The 26,332-nt window shown below is 48.2% G+C and overlaps 1 protein-coding gene and 1 long non-coding RNA gene across 2 annotated transcripts in view; one reads left to right on the top strand and one right to left on the bottom strand.

The window, feature by feature from the left end:
* LOC147118349 (uncharacterized) overlaps positions 1 to 13,249 on the top strand; it is an 84,751-nt gene extending 71,502 nt beyond the window's left edge. Inside the window, exons 3-4 of the long non-coding RNA XR_015077904.1 lie at positions 9,462 to 9,604; positions 12,585 to 13,249. This is a non-coding gene — a long non-coding RNA (uncharacterized LOC147118349). The remainder of the gene's footprint in view (positions 1 to 9,461; positions 9,605 to 12,584) is intronic.
* Positions 1 to 26,332, bottom strand: part of LOC147118347 (uncharacterized) — a 611,376-nt gene that overhangs the window by 82,479 nt on the left and 502,565 nt on the right. The window lies entirely within an intron of this gene.

The raw sequence follows: 26,332 nt of genomic DNA, 5'->3' as shown, positions 1-26,332 counted from the left end.
TCTTTTCTTAAGTATGGACACCAAAACTGTATGCAGTATTCCAGGTGCGGTCTCACCAATACCTTGTACAACTGAAGCAATACCTCCCTATTTTTATATTCTATCCCCCTAGCAATGAAAGCCAACATTCCATTGGCCTTCTTAATCACTTGCTGCACCTGCATACTAACCTTTTGAGTTTCGTGCACCAGGACCCCCAGATCCCTTTGTACTTCAGTACTTCAAGTTTCTTGCCATTAAGATAATAACTTGCTCTACGATTTTTCCTGCCAAAGTACATAACCTCACACTTTCCAGTATTGTATTCCATCTGCCAAATCTCTGCCCACTTACTTAGCCTGTCTATGTCCCCTTGCAGGTTTTTTATGTCCTCCTCACTCACTACTTTCCCTCCCATCTTAGTATCATCTGCAAACTTTGATATGTTACACTCGGTCCCCTCCTCCAAATCGTTAATATAGATTGTAAAGAGTTGGGGACCCAGCACTGACCCCTGCGGAACACCACTAGTTACTGATTGCTAGTCTGAGAATGAACCATTTATCCCAACTCTCTGCCTTCTGTTAGATAGCCAATCCTCTATCCATGCCAGAATGTTACCCCCAATCCCGTGATTTTTTATCTTAAGCAATAATCTTTTGTGTGGCACCTTGTCAAATGCCTTTTGGAAGTCTAAATACACTACGTCCACTGGTTCCCCTTTATCCACCCTATATGTTACTTCCTCAAAGAACTCCAGCAAATTTGTCAAACATGACTTCCCCTTCATAAAACCATGCTGACTTTGTCCTATTACATTATGATTATCCAAATGCCCTGTTACTGTCTCCTTAATAATGGACTCCAAAATTTTACCTACCACAGATGTTAGGCTAACCGGTCTATAGTTTCCAGCCTTCTGTCTACTGCCCTTTTTAAATAAGGGTGTTACATTAGCAGTTTTCCAGTCTGCCGCGACCTTTGCTGAGCCCAGGGAGTTTTGGAAAAGTATTACCAATGCTTCCACAATCCCTACCGCCACTTCCCTCAAGACCCTAGGATGTAAGTGTGGTGTATGTAACCTGTTCCACCTTAAGAGAACTTAAGCCTGTTCCACCTTAAGAGATGTACTACTTTCTCTGGCTGCTGTATACGTAATACCGGTGGTGACCACTGGTATATAAGTACTGTGTAGTGATATTGCTGTTAGTATAGCCCTGACCTCCAACTAGTAAAGACCTGTTGAAACGTTATTCTTGTAGTCTGTGTCAGTAATTAATCTTAAATACAACTAGAACACACAGACTTAACAGTGGCGACGAGTCCGATTCTTACCCTGCGGCAGTTTATATCCACGGCGGCTTCGCCCACAGAACGGGCGTCGAAGAGAGGCATCCACCCTCATCACCCTGCTGGAAGACACGTCGCGCGGCAGGCATCGAGAACCCGGAGTGCAGAAGATATCCTGAACTCGAAGCCTCCATCAGCGGCAGTCAGCTATCTTCCTTCTACCTCGGTGGTGGGTAAGCCGGTCAGCGACGCGAGCAGAAAGTCGGCCGCGTTGGCTGTACAGACGGGGAGGGAAGACGGAGGAATAAGAGCGGTGAGATCGATCGCGACCGGAAATAAAGGCCGGGCCGCATTCGGGCCGAAAGGCGCAGCGCGGGGACATCGATCGCGGCTGGTGATAAGGGCCGGGCCGCATTCGGGCCAAAAAGGCGCAGCGTCTGGGGCGACTGAAGGCGTGAGAGCCGCGGTGAAGGCGAACGCAGCCGGTGCTAATAACCGGGCTGCAAGAAGGGCTGCGAGGCGCGACATCGGGGAAGCGCGAATGCCCGAGGGAGCCGCGGTGAAGCGGAGACAGCGTCGGGGGAGTTACTAACCGCTGGGAAAGGGGAGCGGCACGCCAAACGCCATTGCAGCCAGCGGGTGAAGAAGGCGAGCGCGGGAAAGACCGCCAAGCGCGGGAAACCGCCATTTTGTAGGCGGAGGACGAAGACAAGAGCGGGAAGCCGCCATCTTGGAAAAAGGAAAATCACTAAAAAAATTGCAACGATGCCTAAACATGGGAACATTAATACCTTTGATAGCGACATCGAAGATTGGGCCACGTATGTAGAACGCATACAAAATTATTGTAAAGCAAATAAAATCCCAGATGATGAGAAAGCACTAACTTTATTAAACTTAATGGGTGCGAAGACATACGGGCAATTGAAACATCTTTTATCACCAGATGAACCGGCGGAGAAGATGTTCGAGGAGATTGTTACTGTCCTGAGAAATCATCTAACCCCCACGCCGCTGATGCTAGCGGAATGATTTAAATTTTACAGCAGAAAGCAGCTGAAAGATGAAAGCAATGCTGAATATTTAATGGAATTGCGTAAGCTAGCAAAGTACTGTCAGTTTGGAACAGGACTAACAGATGCGCTAAGAGATAAATTTGTGTGTGGATTATTAAAAGAAGATACACAAAAGCGACTGCTCGAGGAGAATGAGCTGACGCTTGAGAAAGCGATCACTATGGCAGCATCACACGAAGCCGCAGCGAGAGGCACGGCAGTAATGCAGCTACGGTCACCGGAACTCAGTACAAATCAATTGGTTTTGAGTACTGTAAAATGTTATCATTGTGGAAAGACAACGCACGATCAGAACCAGTGTTGGTTTAAAAACCAAGAATGCAGAACGTGTGGCAGGCTTGGCCACATAGCTAAAGTATGCCGGTCAGGAAAGAAGACCAGCAACAAAAAGTCACCGCAAGGAAAATACATAAAGGTACACAAGGTGACAAAGAACAGTTCGAACGAACAGAAGTCAGATTCAGACGCCAGCAGTAATGAACTGGGTAGCTTAAGAGTACACAACGTTGGTAAGGATGCAGATCTCCAGACAATTTGGGTCACTCTTCAGATAGCAGGAGTCCAAGTAAAGATGGAATTGGACACTGGATCGGCATTGACGGTCATGAATAAGAAAGATTACAAAAAGTTATTCCAACATATTCCCCTACGGGATACGGAGATTATATTGAAAACATACACGGGGCAAAGAGTGTACCCCATCGGAAAGATAGAGGTAAAAGTGGTCCACAAGGGCAAAGAAAGCCAAGTAATGGACTTATATGTGCTACCTGAAGGAGGTCCACCACTACTGGGACGGGAGTGGATTAGGAAAATGAATATGGACTGGCACTCCTTAAAGGCACGAACGGTAGAGTCCGGGGAAACAGATGTCAAACCTAAACGATTGTCCAGAATATTGGATGATGCTAAAGAGGTGTTCCAGCAGGGACTGGGAACACTGAGAGGAATTACGGCAAACATCAAGATTGATGAACATGCACACCCAAAATTTTTCAAAGCCAGACCAGTACCCTATGCAATACGACCTGCTGTAGAAGCGGAACTGGAAGCGCTAGAACGTTCAGGTGTACTGTCTAAGGTAGATTGGAGTGAGTGGGCTACGCCCATTGTTCCCGTTATGAAACGTCCTTTGAGCAACAAGCCAGGAGAACCAGGGAAGGTTCGCATCTGTGGAGACTTCAAGATCACCGTTGATCCGGTGCTTCACACGGTGCAGTATCCGCTTCCGCGGATTGAGGATATTTTTGCTTCGTTGTCTGGCGGGAAACACTTCACCAAGATAGACCTGGCGCAGGCGTACTTGCAGATGGAGGTTGAAGAAGAGTCACGCCAGTACCTCACGATCAACACGCATAGAGGTTTGTACCGGTATAATAGGCTGGTTTTTGGAGTGGCATCGGCTCCAGCAATTTGGCAGAGGGCCATGGAGCAGGTATTACAGGGAATTCCAGGCACACAATGTTACCTGGACGATATTCTGATTACAGGAGATGGTGATGAAGAACACCTCGCAAACTTGGAACTGGTGCTCAACAGACTGAAAGAGTATGGACTTCGAGTTAATCGGCAGAAATGTGAGTTCTTTCAGAAGCGGATCTCGTACTGTGGTCATGTCATTGACCGGGAGGGGCTTCATAAGTCTCCTGACAAGATAGAGGCAGTTGTAAAGGCTCCCGCTCCGGATAATGTCTCTCAGTTGAGGTCGTTTCTAGGATTGATTAACTATTACCATAAGTTTATACCGAATCTATCCACGGTACTGCACCCGCTGAACGCTCTTTTACAGAAGGGGGTACCATGGGAATGGAGTGAAAACTGTAAGAAGGCATTTCGCAAAAGCAAAGAATTGATCACCTCAGAGGAAGTGTTGGCTCACTTCAACCCGACACTGCCTATTCGGTTGGCTTGTGATGCTTCTCCATATGGTATTGGGGCAGTACTCTCACACAAGTTGCCAAATGGCACGGAAAGGCCAGTCGCGTTTGCATCCAGATCATTGACCTCCGCTGAGCGCAACTATGTGCAGATCGATAGGGAGCCTCTCAGCCTTGTATGGGGAGTGAAGAAGTTTAATCATTACCTGCAGGGCCAAAAATTCACACTTCTGACAGACCATCAGCCGTTGGTATCCATTTTTAACCCTAAGAAGGGTGTTTCGGTGATGAGAGCACAGAGACTCCAGAGATGGTCCCTTTTCCTAGGGGCACATCAATATCAAATAGAATTCAAAGGTACAAAGCAGCATGGCAATGCTGATGGGCTGTCGCGCCTGCCACTACCTGAAGAAGAAGAGACGACCCTGTTGAGTTATTTCATTCGACCATCATCGAGTGTTTACCAGTCACCAATGCAAGTATTGAAAGAGAAACCAGGAACGACCCAACACTGTCCCGAGTTTACGAGGTGACAGTGAAGGGATGGCCAACACATGGTGATCCTCTGTTACCGGCATTCTCGGCAAGGCGAGACCAGCTGTCCGTCTGCCATGGTACTTTGATGTACGGGACAAGAGTGATTATTCCTCCCAAGTTAAGGGAAAGAGTTCTAAAGGAACTGCATGAAGGTCATCTGGGGGGAGTTAAAATGAAAAGTCTTGCTAGGGCTTATGTATGGTGGCCGGGTATTGACCAACAGATAGAGGAGTTGACGAAAAGCTGCGCTGGGTGCCAAAAAGTGCAAAATGCACCTCCGATCGCACCGCTACACCCATGGGAATGGCCTTCAGCCCCATGGCAACGCATACATATTGTCTTTGCTGGTCCATTCATGGACTCCATGTTCCTAATTGCGGTGGACGCACATTGCAAATGGCCAGAAGTGATCAAGATGAATACCACTACTTCAGAAAAGACAATTGCGGTGTTAAGAACGTTATTCGCAAGGAACGGGTTGCCAGAACAGATATGTTCGGACAACGGACCACAGTTCGTGTTGGAAGAATTCCAAAAATTCTTAAAGAAGAATGGGGTGAAACATTATACCTCTGCCCCATATCATCCGGCGACAAACGGGTTGGCCGAGAGATTTGTCCAAACATTCAAAAAGGCAATAAAGGCCATGAACGATGATCAGATTCCACTACAACACAAGGTGGACAATTTCCTAATGGCATATCAAAACGCTGCTCATGCAGTAACTAACCAAAGTCCTGCCATGATGTTTTATAACAGGAGGTTGCGGTCCAGGTTGGACTTGTTAAAACCAAATGTGCGGAGGGAAGTGGAAAACAAACAGTTCCGGCATATTAATAACAAGACCACTCGAAGTTTCGACGTAGGACAACCAGTGTTGGCAAGGGACTATGGAAACGAAAAATGGTAGTCCGGAACAATTCGGGCCAGACAAGGACCTCTGATGTACACAGTAGATATTGGTAACAATGTGATAAGGCGTCATGCGGATCAACTGGTAGAATCGAGAGCAAGGGTCGAACCCATGGTTGCGACAGAGACAACTGTGGAAGACGTTAATGAACCTGAAGCATCTACCTCGGCAGGGAATGTACCTGATGATGACGTCCAATACATAGGAAACCAACTAGAGGAGTCACCTCAGCAACAAGAATCAGAGACCACTGAAAGGCGTTATCCAACCCGAATCAGAAGGCCTCCTGAGAGACTGAACCTTTGAACTGTTTATACCTGAAGTTATATATGTATATATGTTATGTTAAATGGGGATATGACTGTTAAGCTAAAAAGGGAGGATTGTGGTGTATGTAACCTGTTCCACCTTAAGAGAACTTAAGCCTGTTCCACCTTAAGAGATGTACTACTTTCTCTGGCTGCTGTATACGTAATACCGGTGGTGACCACCGGTATATAAGCACTGTGTAGTGATATTGCTGTTAGTATAGCCCTGACCTCCAACTAGTAAAGACCTGTTGAAACGTTATTCTTGTAGTCTGTGTCAGTAATTAATCTTAAATACAACTAGAACACACAGACTTAACAGTAAGCCATCAGGTCCAGGTGATTTATCCACCTTGAGTCCCATTATTTTACCGAGTACCACTTCCTTAGTGATTTTGATCGTGATTAGCTCCTCCCCCCCTATAGCCCCCTGTTTGTCCAGTGTTGGGATATTCTTAGTGTCCTCCACTGTAAAGACTGATACAAAATATTAATTCAGTGTTTTTGCCATCTCCATATTTCCCACCATTAATTTCCCAGTCTCATCCTCTAAGGGACCAACATTTACTTTAGCCACCCTTTTTCTTTTTATATAACTATAAAAACTCTTACTATCTGTTTTTATATTTTTTGCTAATTTACTTTCATAATCTATCTTCCCTTTCTTAATCAATCTTTTTGTTATTTTTTGCTGTCTTTTAAAGTTTTCCCAATCCTCTATCCTTCCACTAGATTTGGCTATCTTATATGCCCTTGTTTTTAGTCGAATACTATCCTTAATTTCTTTACTTAGCCACGGATGGCTGTCTTTTCTTTTACACCCTTTTCTTCTCAGTGGAATATATATTTTTTGGAAGTTGTAAAATAACTCCTTAAATGTACCCCACTGATCATGTATCGTCTTACCCTTTAATCTATTTTCCCAATCCACTCTACTCAATTCCGCTCTCATACCTTCATAGTTTCCTTTATTCAAGCTTAGCACGCTTGTTTGAGATCCAACCTTCTCACCCTCTAATTGAATATGGAATTCAACCATGCTATGGTCACTCATTCCAAGGGGATCCTTTACTAGGACATTTTTAATTAATCCTGTCTCGTTACACAAGACCAGATCTAAGGTTGCTTGCCCCCTGGTCGGTTCAGTTACATACTGCTCAAGAAACCCATCCCTAATACACTCAATGAACTCAACCTCAAGGCAGCCCTGCCCAATTTGATTTGTCCAATTAATATGATAGTTAAAATCCCCCATAATTATAGATGTTCCCTCATTACAAGCCTCAACTATTTCCTGATTGATACTCCGTCCAACAGAGTTGCAACTGTTCGGAGGCCTATAGACTATGCCCACTAGTGTTTTTTTCCCCTTATTATTCCTTACCTCCACCCAAACTGTTTCATTATCCTGATCTTTTGACCCAATATCATTTCTCTGTATTACAGTGATTCCTTCCTTTATTAACATAGCCACCCCACCTCCCCTTCCTTCCTGCCTGTCCTTCCTGATCGTTAAATAACCTGGTATGTTTAATTCCCAGGCATTGTCACCCTGCAGCCATGTTTCTGTAATGGCCACAAGATCATACCCATATGTAGTTATTTGTGCCATTAACTTGTCTATTTTGTTACGAATGCTACGTGCATTCAGATAGAGAACTTTCAAGTATGTTTTGTGACACTTAGTTCCTGCTTTTGCCCTTTTTATTACTTTACCTTTCACTCCATACCTTCTGCCCCTTCCTGACACGCTCTGGTTTTTAATTTCCCCACTGCTACCTAAGTCTATGACCTTCTCTGTTGTCATTTTTATTATTTGCTCTCCAGGAACCTCCCCCCCGACTAGTTAGTTTAAAGCCCTCTCTACAGCCCTAGTTATATGATCCGCCAGGACTCCAGTCCCAGCACTGGCCAAGTGAAGCCCGTCCCAACGGAACAGCTCCCTCCTGCCCCAGTACTGGTGCCAGTGTCCCAGGAAGCAAAACCCATTTCTCCCACACCAGTCTTTGAGCCACGCATTTAACTCTCTAATTTTATTTGTCCTAGCCAAATTCGCTCGTGGCTCAGGTAATAATCCAGAGATTATTACCCTTGAGGTGCTGTTTTTTAATTTGACCCCTAGCTGCTCATACTCCTTCAACAGAACCGGCTTCCAAGTCCTATCTATGTCGTTTAAAGGCTGAAAAGGAAGCAAGGCTGCTTGCAGGCCTTAAATCCAGCAGCATTGATTACGTCATCGGAGGCGACTTTCTGTATGAAAAGACTCATTGGGCCAGGGGTTTCCACACGTTGGAAATCAAGTGCCCAATTAGGGAAAATCGCACTTTTGTCCCACTTCACATCGAAGTTGGGATCCTGACACGACGACCACCTGACACTCCCCCAGCCCGGCCCCAATGGCAAGATCGAGCCCTGATTATCTCTGGCTCTGTATTCCCTCTCTTCCCTCTCTCTCTCACTGTGTGTGTCTCTCTCACGCTCTCTTTATCTCTGTCTTTCACTCTCTCTCTCTGTCTCTCACTCTCTCACCCTCTGTCTCTCTCTCACTCTCCCTCTCTCAGATCTTCCTCCAAAGCCTTTACACTAGTTAACAGTATCACAATGAGAGGGCTCGGTGTCAATGAGGCTGGAAGATCCCCTCGTGTTTGCACACTGACCCTCACTGGATTACTTCCCTCATTACATCACAGTGAGCCGTGAATCGCAGGCCTTCACATCCCATTCGATCCCTCACTCGCTCACATCACCACTCACAAGAGTTTGTGTCATTGAGAGGAGATGCTCAGTGTTGTATCTGGTGGCTCCTTCGAATTTACAAGTTCATTTAATGTAGCCTTAGAAAATCTTATCTTGATTAAAACTTTACATAAAACCAGAGAATCAGAAAAAAAGAAATATTTCAAGTTACAAAGCATCTCATCCTGGCTATGGGGATAATCTCAGAGTGCTTTGAACTCAATGGGCTTGTTTGTGGGTCAGTGACTGTTGTTATTCGGGTCAAGGAGTCGGCAACGCGTGTGGCTGACCTGGTAGATTGGATAATACAAAAGGGAAGTGGAGAATCAAGTCGGGAGAGGGAAGGACTGAGGTTTTGGAACCGATTTAATGTCCATCTGTCGTTTGTTTGTGTAGGACTCTAAGAGAAACAGTGAGTGAGAGAAAGAGGGGTGAAACAACGAGAGAACCAGTGAGACAGAGAGGGAGAGAGATTCAGTGAGAGAGAGAGGGGGAAGAGACAGACAGAGAGAGGCAGAAAGACAGACCGAGACTCAGAGGGAGATGGAATCAGAGACAGACAGAGATAGAGACAGAGACAGGCCGAGAAAGAGACAGACAGAGAGACTTTCTAATGATTCACTGCTCCCAGTGCCGCTCCACCGTGACCTCCCCCTCGCTGTGTTATCTTCAAACTATTGAGATGTTGACCTTCATGAAACATCTACAGGTAACTCTAACAGCCCCAATTCCTCCTTAATTTCAGAAATCCCGACAGACGTGGCAGGAGAGGAAGGGAAGGAAGAAGTGGAAGATAGGGATGGAGACGACAACGTGCTAACAGTTGCTGCCTTCGCCATTCTGTTTATTCTGAGTTTCCTCTACAGCACCTTCGTCACTGTTGTCAAGGTAACCAGACTTTGATTATCAAATGAGCAACAAATAAGACATCCCATAAATCCCACAGTTTTACCTTCACTTTATCACCACATCTTATTATCTGACTCTATCACACCAGGAACCGATTAATCGTGCTGTGTAGGGCCCTTCACAACATCTGCGGCTCTGAACCATTTCTCCTTTCTCCTGGCCTGAGGTACTCGATTCAGCAGCGCTGGTGACAGAGAGTGCTGGGAACTTGGGGAAATGCTTCTGGGCGAGGGCAGGAAAATCAAAGAGGATTCAGAAACTTACAGGTCACCAGCTGTGAACCTGACCAACAGAGTGCTCTGTACCCGTGGCCCTGAAACCAAAAGAGGGCTTATTCTGTAGGACCCATCTCCCAGAATAAGGACAGACCGCCTGTCCTTTAGGATCCATCTCCTAGAATAAGGACAGACTGCCTGTCCTTTAGGATCAATCTCTTAGAATAAGGACAGACCGCCTGTTCTTTAGGATCCATCTCCTAGAATAAGGACAGACTGCCTGTCCTTTAGGATCAATCTCTTAGAATAAGGACAGACCGCCTGTTCTTTAGGGTCCATCTCCTAGAATAAGGACAGACCGCCTGTCCTTTAGGATCCATCTCCAAGAATAAGCACAGGCCGCCTGTCCTTTAGGGTCCATCTCCTAGAATAAGGACAGACCGCCCGTCCTTTAGGGTCCATCTCCTAGAATAAGGACAGACCACCCGTCCTTTAGGATCCATCTCCGAGAATAAGGGCAGACCAACTGTCCTTTAGGGTCCATCTCCTAGAATAAGGACAGGCCGCCTGTCCTTTAGGGTCCATCTCCTAGAATAAGGACAGACCGCCTGTCCTTTAGGGTCCATCTCCTAGAATAAGGACAGAATGCCTATCCTTTAGGGTCCATCTCCTAGAATAAGGACAGACCACCTGTCCTTTAGGCCCCATCTCCTAGAATAAGGACAGACCGCCTGTCCTTTAGGGTCCATCTCCTAGAATAAGGACAGACCACCTGTCCTTTAGGATCCATCTCCTAGAATAAGGACAGACCACCCATCCTTTAGGGTCTCTCTCCTAGAACAAACACAGACCGCCTGTCCTTTAGGGTCCATCTCCTAGAATAAGGACAGGCCGCCTGTCCTTTAGGATCCATCTCCTAGAATAAGGACAGACCACCTGTCCTTTAAACCCCATCCCCTAGAATAAGGACAGACCACCTGTCCTTTAGGGTCCATCTCCTAGAATAAGGACAGACCGCCTGTCCTTTAGGGTCCATCTCCTAGAATAAGGACAGACCGCCTGTTAGATCGGGTAATTAATTTCAGTGGACCACACTGATCTGAGGTCAACACACTAAAATAAATGTTTGCGAGTCCGGTGGTAAGTTTTAAATAGTCGATTTATTGCATCACTTGATTTACACTGTTTGACTTCCTTCCTCTGCCTGACTTGTGAACAAAATGGCAGGTTTTTATGAATCAGCAGATGTACCCGCCCCCTTTATAACCATTGGCTCAGCAGCATGCATGCAGAGTCATGGTTGGTTCAACTACATCACACTGATTGGGTCTCTGATACATCAATCATTCCTTTGTTCTCTAGTTAAGCAGGATCATCACTTTCAGTTTTAAGCTAAGATCAGCATTTTCATAGTTTTAAGCTAATTCAGCATTTCCATTGTTCTCAGTTTTTAAGTCAGCCGATGTGACGTTACCAGCTGTGATTGGATCTCATACATCACACCATCCTTTGGCATGTGATCAGCTTCAACATAATCAAATTTCTATACATTATTAGTTTAATCTTATTCAAATCTGTGTTATTAAAATATATATATTCCCTAACACTCCCCCCTTTGATTCTTTCAAAAAATTGAATCATTAACATAAAGATTAAAAATATAATCAATCATTGCTGTGTTTTGCCACTGTCCGGATCAGTGGCACTGCACAAATTTACATCAACCAGGATTTTACGTGGCCACAGTAAAAGCCTGGTTTTAATGAGTTAATTGATTTCATGATCTTAAATTAATTAGTGCATCTTAAAAAGTGGGAGGAGCTCCCCTCAGCTTATGGCTTTGAAAAATACATTCAGGTAAAAATTAAAAGGTAAAAAGGTAGAAAAATTAACAAGTAGAAAAGATACAAAAATTAAAAAGTAGAAAAGATACAAAAATTAAAAAGTAGAAAAGATACAAAAATTAAAAAGTAGAAAAGATGCAAACTGATCTTGCAGCTAAATATAAGTTGCCACATCTTGGCTTACCCGTGGGGCAGCAGCTGCCTGGCGGCAGGTACATTTAATCAACAGAAACACACAATACAGAATTACAATGATTACAAAGAACAAAATTAACCCCTGCACCACTGAAGTCCCCAGCGAGCCTAGCCATCCAGTTGCCCAATTCCATAAAGTGAAGGGCGGGGGTTGTTTAACTTTTTCTACTTCCTTACGGATATGTTTAGCCAAATTAGTAATATCTTCGGAGTTGTCCGGGATATATGTGCAACAGTCAGCTCCGATTAGGGCACATGTTCCACCCTTCTCCGCTAGCAGATAATCTAGAGCCATTCTATTTTGTAAGCCAACTGTGCGTATTGCCACCATCTCACTGTTCATTTTACTCAGTGACTCAGCCGTATCATTGGCTACTTCCTCAAGAATCGAGGCTACCAGCCGAATTTCTTTTATTGTCCTGGCTGTTCCATACCCGGGGAATAGGATAGCGAAGAATTGTTCTGTTTTAGTAATAGCTCTTTCCGATCGATAATGATGATTCGCTAGAGAGGGCAAATGATGAATATAAGTGTAATACCCACTGGAAATGTTATGTACGCTAAGTATGGTTATCAATCTTTAACTTAGACACTGTATTATCATTGTTATAAATCCCTGGGTTAAAGTTGCCCATGTGAAGGTACGGCAAGAACTTTTAAGGACACAATGTGACTAAGAGCATACTTTCCATAATTCTGCACCAGTATCAACTGTTGCAGACAGTGAGGCTGGGCAGTCTCCAGGCAGAAACCCCAGGAGGAAGGGGTGGAGTCGGGGTTTTCGAGCGGGAAAAAAGGGAGCGACTGGAAGAAAAGAGGGCAGGAGCTCTGAAAAGAGGGCTCAGGAGGCAAATGGCTGCCGCATCCTGTCCCGGGCTTCCAAAATCGGCCGCCGCCCTTCGTATTAGTAGCACTGCATCCTGAACTGGCTGGCTGCAAGTCACCAGTACCGGGGGATCGTTGTCTGAACCCAGACCTGCAAGGCAGAGGTCTGGGGAGAGCTGCTTGCCTCGTGCTGATGGGGATCTACTTGGAAAAGCTGCAGAGAGAGAGAGAGAGAGAGAGAGAGTCACCAACTCCAGCTGCTGCTGTGTGCTCTGCATCCAGAACTCAAAGTGGGATTCAGTGATCGTGAAGAGAATTCAACGAAGGGGTTCGGAGTCGTAAGTCTTGCAGACATTATACATACCATGAGCTCCAACTTAAGCGCGCCAACGAAAGAGTGCACTCGAATTTGGACACAGGGACAGATTCTCCTTTGAATCCATGTAAATGGAGAATGTATGTTTATTATGTCTAGATTCATTCTAATGTATGCAAATGTCTAATTTAGTTCATTGACCTGTAATCTTCTTATACTGTCTGACGTTAAAACTATAAAGTAAGATAATTAGAATTAAGCCATTGTAGTAGTGATCTCCTTACTGGACTATAGAATACTGTCTACAACAGAGACCACATCTCACATATATCTAGAGAACCGTGAAGGGGTTACATATGGCAACACATATGCCAGGTAACATGATCCTGTCCAGCCCCGTGGCAACCAGGGGTATGCTTTGTTGCCACAAATAAAGTATGTCCCATTGTACGAGGTGGTTTTATCGTCATCAAACCCTGCAGATACCAGGGAATAGTTGAAAGTACCTTTTTGGTTGGCGTATGGGACTTGCAGTGTACAACCATAATACTGAGGGGATGGATAACGGGGAAACCCAAGGGGAAACCCGTTAGCAGTACCAGTTACTGTAAAATTATACGTGCACCGACTAGTGCCTATGAATATCCACCTCTTCAAATTCCTTACTAAACATATATTGTCCCCAGTAGCCTTTCCATACCTGTGGCCTTAGTGAGGGTGAGGAAGGGAGGCTGTTGGGAGTGGTCGTACTTTGGTTGGTACCACCCTTCGAAGGTATTCATATAATATCCTCCCGCTTCCCAGGGCTTTGCAGATATGGGGTAAAATGACAAAGTAGACATTGCCTGGCCTTTTCCGTCTGTTGACGCAGACGCAACTCTTATCCACCTGGGGGCTTGGCGTGTGCCATTCTGGTATATATACCACTCTGCTACTTCTGACAGATTAAGTGGGACAGCTCTCAGAGGAATCCCTCCCTTAGAGTAGATGGGGATTTGGGTACATACCCAACAACCGGAGAGATTTTTCATTTTGGCATAAGTGTATGACATGCACAAAAAGGTATTTTTATGTAAACCCCTAGGTCCTCGTTTAGGCTCTTGTGGTGCAGAGGATAGGCTCAGAAATAGGCAACTGACTAGAATAACTGCATACAGCATTATGGCAAACTCAGGGTTAACAGTTCAGGTTTCAGTCTCTAGGGCTCTCTTAACGTGGGATGCGTGGATCCAGGCTTTCTTTCCTTGAACTTTAACAGCTGCCTGGGTGGTTAACAATACTCGGTAAGGCCCTTCCCACTTAGCGCCCAAAGGTTCTTTATGGATCTTTTTCACGTAAACCCGAACTCCCGGTACAATGTCGTGTCCTCCTTCTGGTGGATCTCCCCAAGCTGCCGACACCTGTTGGGAAGCAGAACTAATAGCATCTGTTAGGTTTTGACAATAGGATAATAAAGTGTCACTCATTAAGTGGACATCAGCTTTCCGTAAATCAATAGTTCCCGGCAGTGACATGGGTCTTCCTGTTATAATTTCAAATGGACTCAGACCAGTAGTTCGATTCGGGGTTGCTCTAATACTGCACAGGACCATTGGTAGTGCCTGAGGCCAGGGTATTCCTTCCTGATGGTATTTGGCAAGCCGTTGCTTCAGAGTTCGGTTCATTCTTTCCACTTGACCTGATGATTGCGGATGGTTAGGGCAGTGTAGATCCCATGTAATATTCAGCAGTCTACTGACCTCCCTGCAAACAGCTCCTGTGAAGTGGGTTCCCTGGTCAGAGTCAATGCTCGCCGGGACTCCCCAGCTGGGAATGTAATCCTTGCACAGTACTTTAGCTGTATGGTTGGCTGTTGCTCTTCTGGTTGGAATAGCCTCTATCCATCTAGAGAATTTGTCCACAATTACCAGAACGTCAGTATACCCTGAACATGAGGGAAGGGATATATAATCGACTTGCAGATGTTGGAACGGTCCGGCAGGGGCAGGGGGCCTCAGTTGGGGCATTACAGTGATAGGTCCAGGATTATTTTTCTGGCATACCACACAGCGGTCTGCTACCAGCTGAGCCTGTTTTCTAAATCCCCGACCCCACCAGCTCTTCTGGAACCTTGCTGTCATCTGCTGTGGAGCCAAGTGTCCCCATGAGTGGATCTGTTGGGCTAAATAAGGCATCAGCGCCTGTGGTGCAACTGGCTTGTCAGTCTCTCTCTCTCTCCAGACACCGTCTTCACATAGCTTAATTCCTGTCTCAATCCATGTCCATTTTTCCTCTCCGGAGCACTTGCTCTGCATTGTCTGTAAGTCTTGTGTCAGAGTCCTGAGTGCTTTCAATCTACACATCTGTGTTGTCTCCTCTGGGGGTGTGTACTGCGAGGCGGCTTCTTTAGCTGCCTGATCGACTAAGGCATTTCCCTGTGTCTCCGCAGTGTTTTCCTTCGTATGGGCTTTACACTTCAAGATGGATACTTCCCGAGGTAATTGTATGGTTTCTAACAGGTCCCGGACTTCATTCCCATTCCGGACAGGTGTACCGGTGGCCGTTAGAAATCCTCTCTTATGCCATAACTGACCAAAATCATGAGCGACCCCAAAAGCATAACGCGAATCTGTGTAGATATTAACTGTCTGTCCTTTTGCTATCCGACATGCTTCTGACAGGGCCCGTAACTCGGCCTGTTGGGCTGATGTTCCTGCTTGTAAACACCCTTTACCACTACCTCAGCTAGGGTTGTAACTGCCCATCCTGCTTTCCTGATGCCATTTTCAACAAAGGAGGAGCCGTCTGTAAAAAGAATAAAGTCTGGATTGTGCAAAGGTTCTTCTGCTGCTAATGCTGCCTCTTCTGTCTCTTTTAAAATCTCCCCACAGTCATGTTCTTCTTGCTCCTCAGCCAGTGGGAGCATAGTCGCGGGATTAATTGGACTGGCTCGAACAATGTGTAAATTAGGAGCTTCCAAGACTGCAGTCCAACGGCTCCACCTAGCGGCCGTAACTTGAGACACCCTATTCATAGACAACAAAATATGAACAGTGTGGGGACACTTAACAATCAGCTTTTGGTCGAGGACTAAACCTGCAGTGGTAATTACTGCTCGACATGTAGCTTCCATGGCCCTTAGGCAACTTCCCCATCCGAGGGCTACCGCATCCAGTTTTGCCGAATAATAGCCAATGGCCTAGAAATTCAGTTGGGCGCGCCAGCCGTTAACGCCTTAGGAGGAGCAGATCTCGAGCGCTAGGCGCTTAGCACCCGGGCGCAGCGCGATCTGCGCCTCGCCCCAACTTCAGTAGACATTTAGCGCCGGCGCAAAGTCTTTGCGCGCGCTCAGCTGCGCGCGCAGATCATGACGTCATTTCGTCGTGCAACGCCCTTTGTGCGGCCGGAACCGGAACTTCACTCACGCCGCCCCATTGTGCGCCTGGCGGCCCGAACGACTGTGAAGTGGAACGGTACACAGCCGAGGCGGGCCGCGGGGAGCGCAAATTAAAGGGCACTCCTGCAGTAGAAAAGGCAGCCGTTTTGCAACACTTTGTGAGAGACAAAGATGGTGATGATGGAGATGGAGATGATGGAGAAGATGATGATGATGGAGGAGGAGGAGGAGGAGGAGGAGGAGGTGGTGGTGGTGGTGGTGGTGGTGGTAGTGTGCCGGTACCACATAACAAACTGATGGAGAGAAGCCCTCCCCAACAACACAAATACAGCAGTCTCGGCCTTTCAAAAAAACAATTCCACCCTCCCCCTTTAAGAGCTCACCGGAGCCAGAGTGTCTGCCGTCAATCAGCAGCTCGCCGCACCTGCCCTGCGCCCACCTTCCGGTGTTAGCGCCCGGGCCGCCGGCTTAGCGCCTAAAGAGAGCCGTGCATCGCCAGTTTTAGCGCTCGAGCAAACTCTTAGGGCGAAGCTAATGAATATCGGCGAAGTGGCCTCGAATTTGCGCCGGGCGCAAACTTTAGCGGCCGCCCGACTTTACCGCCCCAAAAGTGGCTATAATGAATTTCTAGGCCAATAGATCTTTGCAGATCCCCATGTTCTTGTGTCAGTATAGCTGTCATGTATCCTTCTTTCTCATGGACAAACAGAGTAAATGGCTTCCCACTGTCGGGGATTCCCAGGGCTGGTGCCAAACACAAAGGGCTAGATTTTCAGTTGCTAGCGCCAGCAGTTAGCGCCTTAAGAGAAGTGATTTTCGGGCGCTATGCGTGTAGCGCCCGTGCGCAGCGCAGTTTGCGCCCCGCCCCAAATTAAGTTGCCCATTAGCGCCGGCGCAAAGTTTAGCGCCCGCCCGGATGCGCGCGCAGAAAATGACGTCACATCCTCGTGCAACGCCCTTTGGCCGCCCCGATTCCAAACTTCAGTCGGACCGCCCCATTGTGCGGCTGGCGGCCGGAGCGTTTGGAAAAAGGAACGCAACACAACCAGCGCGGGCCCCGGGGGGCGCAAATTAAAGGGGACGTGCTCTCCAGTATAAAGGCCAGCCTTTTTTCAGAAAACACTCTTGTGCAACGCATTTCTGGAGACACAACAAGGAGGATAGCTAACTGGTTTCAAGCAGCAAGAGCTCAGGTATTTTTGGACTCAGGCCAGAGCGCTGCAAGTGGCCTTTTGGAAATTTGAGTGTTTGCCAGGATTTGATGGGGGTTGCATGGGGTGCCAACGCGGAGCTGCAGCTCCATGTCCGTAGGGCTCGCAGACGCATTGTGAGAGGGGCAGCCCTGGCTAGAGGCAGAGGGGGCTACAGGCGTCGGCCACGTAGGCCTTACCCAGTCAGGCTATACCGCCAGCAGCGCTCCTACCTAAACATGAGTGCTGCGCGATGTGTTAAAAGGCTCCGATTCCGAAAGGAGGTGATTGCAGAGATCTGCCACCTGCTTCGCTGAGATCTGCGGCCAAAGCTCAGGTGCAGGACGTCTCTGTCGGTGGAAGTGAAGGTGACGGTGGCATTGAACTTCTATGCCACCGGCTCCTTCCAATACGCTGCTGGGGACATAGCAAACATCTCCCAGTACGGCGCGCATCGCTGCATCCGCCAGGTGACCGAAGCACTGTTCAGAAGGAGAAGCCAATTCATCTCCTTCCCCATGGCCCTGGAGAGCCAGCATCAGCGCGCATTGGGATTTTCCAGACTCGGGGAATTCCCCTTGGTGCAGGGCGCCATTGACTGTACGCATGTGGCTTTGCGGGCCCCTCTGGAGCATGGCGAGCAGTATCGCAACAGGAAGGGCTACCATTCTCTGAATGTGCAGCTGGTGTGTGACCACAAGCAGCGCATCATGGCAGTCAATGCCAGCTTCCCAGGCAGCAGCCACGATGCCTTTATCCTGCGGCAGAGTACTGTGCATGACATGTTCCAGGCACAGCCTCCCCCAAGAGGATGGCTACTCGGGGACAAAGGCTATCCTTTGTGCACCTGGCTCATGACCCCGCTCCGCGCGCCCAGGACCGCTGCTGAAGAGGCCTACAACGAGAGCCATCAAACCACCCGCAACATCATCGAGCAAACTATTGGGGTCCTCAAGCAGCGGTTCCGCTGCCTTGATCGCTCCGGAGGAGCTCTCCAGTATTCGCCGGACCGGGTCTCCCAATTTGTGGTGGTTTGCTGCATGCTACACAACCTGGCTATCTGCAGGACTCAGGCACTGCCACCTGACGTTGGACCTGCACCTCAGGAGGAGGAGCAGGAGGAGCATGAGGAGGAGGAGGAGGAGGAGGAGCAGGAGTACGTTCCCAGGAGGGAGCGACCAGGGCCAAGGGCCGCACGACGCCACCTTATTACACGGTACTTCTAAGCCCCCTGTCAGGGAATGGCCAGGGGCCATGAGGGAAGATGAATGCAGCCGCTCTGCAAGCCCTCAGCCGGCGAAGCCAACAAACACTAAGAAGAACAACCATGGAGACTGCATGAATAAAGATAATTATTTATTACACAAAAATGAAAAGCCCTTCCCACATGAATCCCCAAAAACAATAAACGGGCCCCACAAAAAGCCCACCAAACGACTCACTCCCACAAACTGGGGAGGAGTCACTCCACATTTCTTCAAACCGGGCCTCAACGTCGGCCTAACGCAAAAAATAAGCCCTCCAACAACACAACCATGGGCAAAATAAAGATGGCCACCGCCATATAAAAGGAAAGCTGGCCACACCCTCTACTGAGTGGCCCGCGAGGGCGAGACCTTGCCCAGCCTTTTGCCTCCCCTGCCCGGCCTGCTGCTCCTTCGCAAGCTCTGCCCAGTGGCTGCTGCGAGGCTGGGGGAAGGTGCCTGAGGCTCAGATGCCCTTCCGCCAGATGCCGCTGGGGGGCGGCCTACACGGCGTTTGGGCCTCGAGGGGCCGTCTGCTGAGTGGCGCACCTGAGCCTGGCCACCATCAGCTGCAGCCGCTTGCCCTTGACGCCCCAGTGGGGGAATGGCGGCGACGGATGGCGCAATGTGGGCCAGCTGGCGTCTGGGATGCGCTGGCTGGTGCTGTGGCGTGGTGGCACTCGGCCGGGCCCGCATTGCAGGATCCGCAACAATCAGCTGAGGGGCGGCTTGCTGGGATGGTCCAGCGCGGCGGCTGCCCTGGCGATGCCTGCCTGAGACAGCGCGTGTGGCAGCAGTGAGTGCCCCTGTTGTCCTGGTGTGCGCCCGCACCACATCCGCCAGGGTCTTGACGGCATCAGTCAGCATGCCGCCACTCGCGGCAGTTGCTGCCCCGAACTCGCGCACACTGGTCGCCAGCGACTCGATGGCCTCAGGCATGCGCCCCACCACGCTCATGAGCTCCGTGTGGCGCCGGTCCGAATCCTCGGCCATCTTATCCAGCTTCCGCACCTCCTCCGAGGTGAAGGTGTCCGGACTGGAGTCGCGACTCTCCCGCTGGGGAGGAGGGGGCCGAACTAGGGGACCCTTGCCACGTTGGTGGCGGCGAGTGTGTCGATCAGCAGCACTCCCCTCTGATCCTTCCCCCCTTTGGGAGGAAGGCCGCGGGCCACGCGCACGGCTCCTGGGTGGCTGGACGCCACTGGTCCCAGAAGCTGCATTGCCCTGCGACAGTTCCTCCAGGCACTCGTCCAGTGAGGAGGTGTCAAGCATTTCCTCCTCTCCTGCGGGACGTGACTGTTCCCCCGATGGTCCGGCTTGCTCCTCCTCCTCCTCCTGCTCGGAGGTGCTGTCACTGGCAGCTTCAGGGTCCTGGTCGTCACCAGCTGAAAGCAGGAATGCACAAGAGTAGCTTCAGAGTGAGGAGACGGCGTCAGCGAGGGAGTTAGGACTGGTGGCATTCAGCGCATTGGTGGGACAGTGGCAAAGGAGGTAGCTCGGATGGGCCAGTGCGACGCGAGAGGGCCAAAAGGCGAGGTCCTTACCATTGCCGGGCAGTGGAGGGTCGGCTACTCCGCACGCTGTGGGGACGATCACACGGGCTCCCATGAGCACACACACGCGCTCCTCCAGCCGAGTGAGCTTCTGCAGCTTGGCGCGGCCACCCCTGGCACGGGCCTGGCGATTAAAGGCTACATTAGCCTGCAAGAGAAAGGACGGGCTGTAAGTGCGCAGTGTAGCCCTGATGTAGTGTGCACTGCCTCCCATGGTGGAATAGCTTGGCCAGAGTGAAGCCCTGATGTAGTGTGCACAGCCTCCCATGGTGGAATAGCTTGGACAGAGTGAAGCCCTGATGTAGTGTGCACTGCCTCCCATGGTGGAATAGCTTGGCCAGAGTGTAGAGTGCCGAATGGCCAATTGATGCTCATGACTGTCCCAATGCTGCTGGCTGAGGGCTGGCCAATAGGACTTTCAGCTCCCTTTGCCCATCATGTCAGGTGTACATGCAAGAATGAGGAGGAGACTGGAAAGGGTACTCACCCTGACAATCCTGGTCAGGTCGTTGTATTTTTTACGACATTGTTTGTGGGTCCTGGGGGCATCGCCGGTGAACGTCACCCTCTGGGCGATCTGCTTCCAGGCTTTGGTGTAGTCGTGGTGGGTTGGATTCCTCCCACTCTCTGGGAACAAGATCTTGTGCCTCACCTCCAGAGCTGTGACCATTATGTCCAGATCACCCTCTGAGAAGCGCAGGGCACGCTGACGGGCCTTCTCTGGCGTTGCCATGACTCCCTGGGGCTGAGCAGCAGTGTTGAGGCCTCTTTGCAAGGCTGCAGTGTGCAGGGCGTGGCAACAGACCAATTCGTCCCTTCCCCTTTAAGAGCTGGTCAGCGCCACGGGGTCTGCTGTCAGTCCAAAAATGACCGCACCCACGCTGCGCCCCGCCTGGGCGCTATCCCTCTGGACCACCGGCTTAGCGCCTAAAGATAGTAGTGGAACGCCTCTTTTAGCGCTCCACCAACCTCTTAGGGCGAAGCCACTGAATTTCCGGCAACGGGGCGCTACTTTGGGGCGGGCGCTAACTTCGGGCGGGCGCTAAGGTTAGCGCCCCAAAACTGCCTATACTGAAAATCTAACCCTATGAGTTTTGACAAGCACACCTTGTTCTTCTAGTTGTTGAATAACAGGCAGTATTCCTGCGATGGAGTACTGTTTAGTGCATGGGGGCTTGGTCCCAGTGAATGATGCAGGTTCCATTTGGAGCAAGCCACAATCATTCTTATCTTTGGCCCATATTGAATGTTCTTTCAATTCCTCTTTCTTTAATGATCTGATTGACCATGTCACCTGACCATCCTCGAAATGCAACGAGGAATTCAGTTGATTCAGAACATCCCAACCCAAAAGGGCTTGATCCACTGGTCCTATCCAGATCTTCGTAGTTAACTCGTATGGGCCAAATCCTATAAGCACGGGCTCAGTTCTATTAATCTTTAGACCGTGTCCCCCAGCCCCATGGACCGTCCGTGTCCTTCCATCCAGGGATAAAAAATTTCCGTAACGTAGGGGTAAACATGTTAATTCTGCTCCCGTATCCAGCAGACAGTCTATGTCCTGATTGCCCACCCTCATATTTACATATATTCCATCTGATCTTTGTTGTATCAGTGCCTGGAGAGGTACTGATAGGGCGAGGGCGGGCTCTATGAGTTTTTTGCTTCTGCGAGTAACTCCCCCTGCTGTTTCAGTGTGAGTTGCTTAAATCTCTGCAGGAAGTTGCTGGCTTGAGACTCATCCGAGGAGGATTCTGGTGTATTGGTCGGGTAATATGTTTGATCAGAGTAGTATCCCTGACCTCTTCCTCTGCCTGACTTGTGAACAAAATGGCAGGTTTTTATGAATCAGCAGATGTACCCGCCGTCATGGTTGGTTCAACTACATCACACTGATTGGATCTCTGATACATCAATCATTCCTTTGTTCTCTAGTTAAGCAGAATCATCACTTTCAGTTTTAAGCTAAGATCAGCATTTTCATAGTTTTAAGCTAATTCAGCATTTCCATTGTTCTCCGTTTTTAAGTCAGCCGATGTGACGTTACCAGCTGTGATTGGATCTCATACATCACACCATCCTTTGGCACGTGATCAGCTTAAACATAATCACATTTCTATACATTATTAGTTTAATCATATTCAAATCTGTGTTATTAAAATATATATATTCCCTAACATCGCCTGTCCTTTAGGCCCCATCTAATAGAATAAGGACAGACCGCCTGTCCTTTAGGCCCCATCTCCTAGAATAAGGACAGACTGCCTGTCCTTTAGGGTCCATCTCCTACAATAAGGACAGACCACCTGTCCTTTAGGCCCCATCTCCTAGAATAAGGACAGACTGCCTGTCCTTTAGGCACCATCTCCTAGAATAAGGACAGACCACCTGTCCTTTCGGGTCTATCTCCTAGAATAAGGTCTGAAGTAAGATATTAAAATTGAGCATAACAGGGCATGTTTAGGAGAACTCAATCACAGCAACAGAATGTTTAAAGATGAAGTGTACTAATTATTTGTATGTTTAATTGCAGAAATGACCCTACCAGTTTAGAGAGATGAAACTTACAAAAGGAGATACTGGCATAACCCTTTTCTGGAGAAACGAAACTTAGTAGGGGCCAGAAAGGGAATGACTCGTTTCCCAGAAGTCACATGACTGGATGACTCATTTCCAAGAAATCAGAGGGTCTGCATGCCCCCTTCAGTGGAAAATGAAACTTATCTTATAGGTTATTTTGTATGAGTTAGACACCCCTAGATAGTGATTAATGTATAGACTTTTGAATCGATTGGATCTCTGAAGAGGGAGGGCTTGCAAAATGTGTATAATTGTGTGGATCTTGGGAGGCTTGTTAGAGTTAAATTCCGACGTGTCTGGAAAGCCCTCCTCAGGCCTGAGTGAACCGTTTTGACTTCAATTAGTGGTCTGTCTTTCTTTCACCAAGCCAGTGTCGTCGACCTTGTATATCACTTGGTCCGCACTTTGGGGGCTTACATCAATTGGCGACGAGGATGGGATACGCGATCTGAACAAGAGTCTCGGACAACGTTAACCTAAGACGGGTGAGTATGTTTTAATTACCACCTGTAAAATTAGAGGTTAATCGTTGGCGAGACATTAAGTCAGAATCGACGTATAAAAGAACATAAAAAGAAAGACACCTTTAATTGCAGGTGGTTCAAAAGTAAACTGCAGTTAGGGGCAGGGCATTCCCTAAAGCCGTGAGGCGGCGACACCTCAGTTAGTGGCAGGGCGTTCCCTAAAGCCATGAGGCGGTGAAACCTCAGTTATGTGTAGTGTATGTGCCTTTAAGAACCCCCTGTGTACTGTAATGCCGGTAATGGCCACTCGGGCTATATAAGCCTGTATATTGTGTTGTATCAGTTAGTTCACCTCCAGACTTTGTTCAGTAAACACCTGTGAAACCAACTCCTGCTTTCAGTGTCTCTATTAGCACACGGCACAACAGTGGCGACGAATTGGAAACGGACTTACCTGCAATTCGGCAGCACCTCAAGGACATCGATTCCTCAGACGTCCAAAGTCGAAGAAAAGCAAGAAAAAAAAGCTGTGGTTTCACCAGCTAGCCAAGCTGGTGGCAGGTACTGAAATAATCCTTCCTGGGCGGCGAGCTGGGGCTCCATCGGCTGGCTCTGCAGCGAGGCCAAGCAGCGAAGGTGGAGGCAAGCAGAAACAGACGGGGGGGGAGCACTCGGGAGATGGCCGGCGCTGCAAAGCAGGTCAGCGTTCGGACCTAGCAGAGAGAGTCCGGCGGGAATGAGTCTCCACCTGTAAATAAAAAATTAAAAAATAAATTTAAAAAAACGCGCAAAACAGTGTTGTCAGCACCATATCTTTTCTGCAGGAAAGAAAGAAAAGCGCGGGAAGCGCCATTTTTTTTCCAGGATGCCTAAGGCTGGCAATATTGATGCTTTTGATAATGATATAGAGGATTGTACCACATATGTGGAAAGAGTGGAGGTATATTGCACCGCAAATGGAATAGAAAATGATAAAAAGGCGTCAGTACTTCTAAACCTAATGGGCGCAAAGACATACGGGCTGTTACGAAACTTAATCACTCCAGCCAAACCAAAGGACAAGCATTTTAAGGAAATTGTTGATACCCTACAGGAGCACTTAAACCCAACACCACTGCTGCTAGCGGAACGATTCAAATTCTTCAAGAGGAATCAACACAAGAATGAAAGTAACGCTGATTACCTCACCGAATTAAGAAAGCTATCAAAGCACTGCCAATTCGGGGCAGGACTGGCAGATTATCTTCGAGACAAATTCGTCTGCGGTCTCCTAAGTGAAGGAACACAGAAAAGGCTGCTTTCTGAGAAAGATTTGACACTGGACAAGGCTTTCAGTATGGCTGTATCATACGAAGCAGCCGCAAGAGGAGCTGCAGAGATACAGCAAAAGACACAGGACTTCGGCACCCATGAAATGACACAGGGTTTCGAGAGATGTTATCACTGCGGCAGATCCACCCATGACCAGAGGGACTGCTGGTTCAAGGACAAAGCATGCGGGCAATGCGGAAAGATTGGACACATTGCATGGGTATGCCGATCTGGACAAAAAAAATCCACGGACAGGAAAAAAAAAAATCAATAAAGAAAAGTACAGAAAGGTACAAATGATGACGGACAGTAGCTCCGAAGACCAGAAGAGCGATAGCGACTCCGGAAACAAGAGACTAAGCTGTCTCAAATTACATAATGTAATTGCCAAAGAAGATTACCAGACCATTTGGGTTACCCTCACGATAGCAGTGTCCCCAGTTAAAATGGAGCTAGATACAGGATCAGCTCTGACCGTCATAAATCGACGGGATTACAAGCGGCTATTTCCGCATATACCTTTAAAAGACACATCCATTATCTTGAAAACATATACGGGGCAGAAAGTTTACCCCAAAGGAAAAATAAGGGTGCCTGTTGTATACAACGGCAAGGAAATACAGAAGTTGTATTTATACGTTCTACAAGATGGTAGTCCACCGCTGTTGGGACGTGAATGGATCAGGAAGATACGTTTAGACTGGCACTCCATTCAGGCACTGACGGTGACGAATAAGGAAAAAAATGATGATGACGTGATACCTGTGTAGGGGGTTTCTCTTGCTTGCTCTGGTCTCCTACCAGGCTTCGTGCAATAATTACCCTTGGGTGGTTCGACCCACTCTTCCCTACGGTTCTAGACCTTGGACTTAGGTGCAGGGAACTGTAGTGCAGAGAAAAACTCAATAGACCAGGTTGAATAGCACGAAATGGAGGCTTTTATTATAAAACAGTTTGCAGCATTGTAAAATACATGTCACAAGCACAGATCAAAGTAACTACAAGCATGCACATATCTATAAACTTAACTCTATGGAAATGGGGAACACACGGCACATCGTAAAAGGGGAAACACATTACGATTACCCTTAACCCCCTCCCCTAGACCTAAACTAAGTTTCGACTTGAGGAACTCGGGATCATGCTCACCACTTTCAGATTCGCAAAAAAGGGGTTCGCAGCCTTTTGGCACAGCTTTCCGTCGTCACGTGGATTTGGAAACTTCTGGCGCGGTTTGTTTTTCTTACGCGATGGAGCAGCAGATGCAGTCTTGATGAGCGCTCGCCATGGATGAATCCGTTAAACCTGTGTTACCTTTACTGAAAGGCTGATGGGGAATTGGATGCACCTTGGAGACTCTGCTACGGATGTGATGTTGTAGAATTGCACATGGGAAGTTCCTGGTCGAATGGGATGTTGAGGCACTGGAGTGCTAGGCCCGGAGTGTCCTTTTCTCCGGCTTGGATCGTCGTTTTCCCGAGGGTGTCTTCTCCTTCGGCCTGGGTCGTCGATGATCTCCCGACAAGAGTACCCGGGCCACCCTTGTCGTCTTCCCGTCGTGGCCGGGCCTTGCCTGGCCAAGCTGGCTTCTGAG

This window comes from Somniosus microcephalus, chromosome 4 (assembly GCF_052327205.1).
Source record: "Somniosus microcephalus isolate GS21.2 chromosome 4, FLI_Smic_1.0, whole genome shotgun sequence".
Classification (NCBI taxonomy): Eukaryota; Metazoa; Chordata; class Chondrichthyes; order Squaliformes; family Somniosidae; genus Somniosus; species Somniosus microcephalus.
The sequence above is the reverse complement of the archived record's forward strand: the minus strand, read 5'-3'. Positions and strand labels throughout refer to the sequence as shown.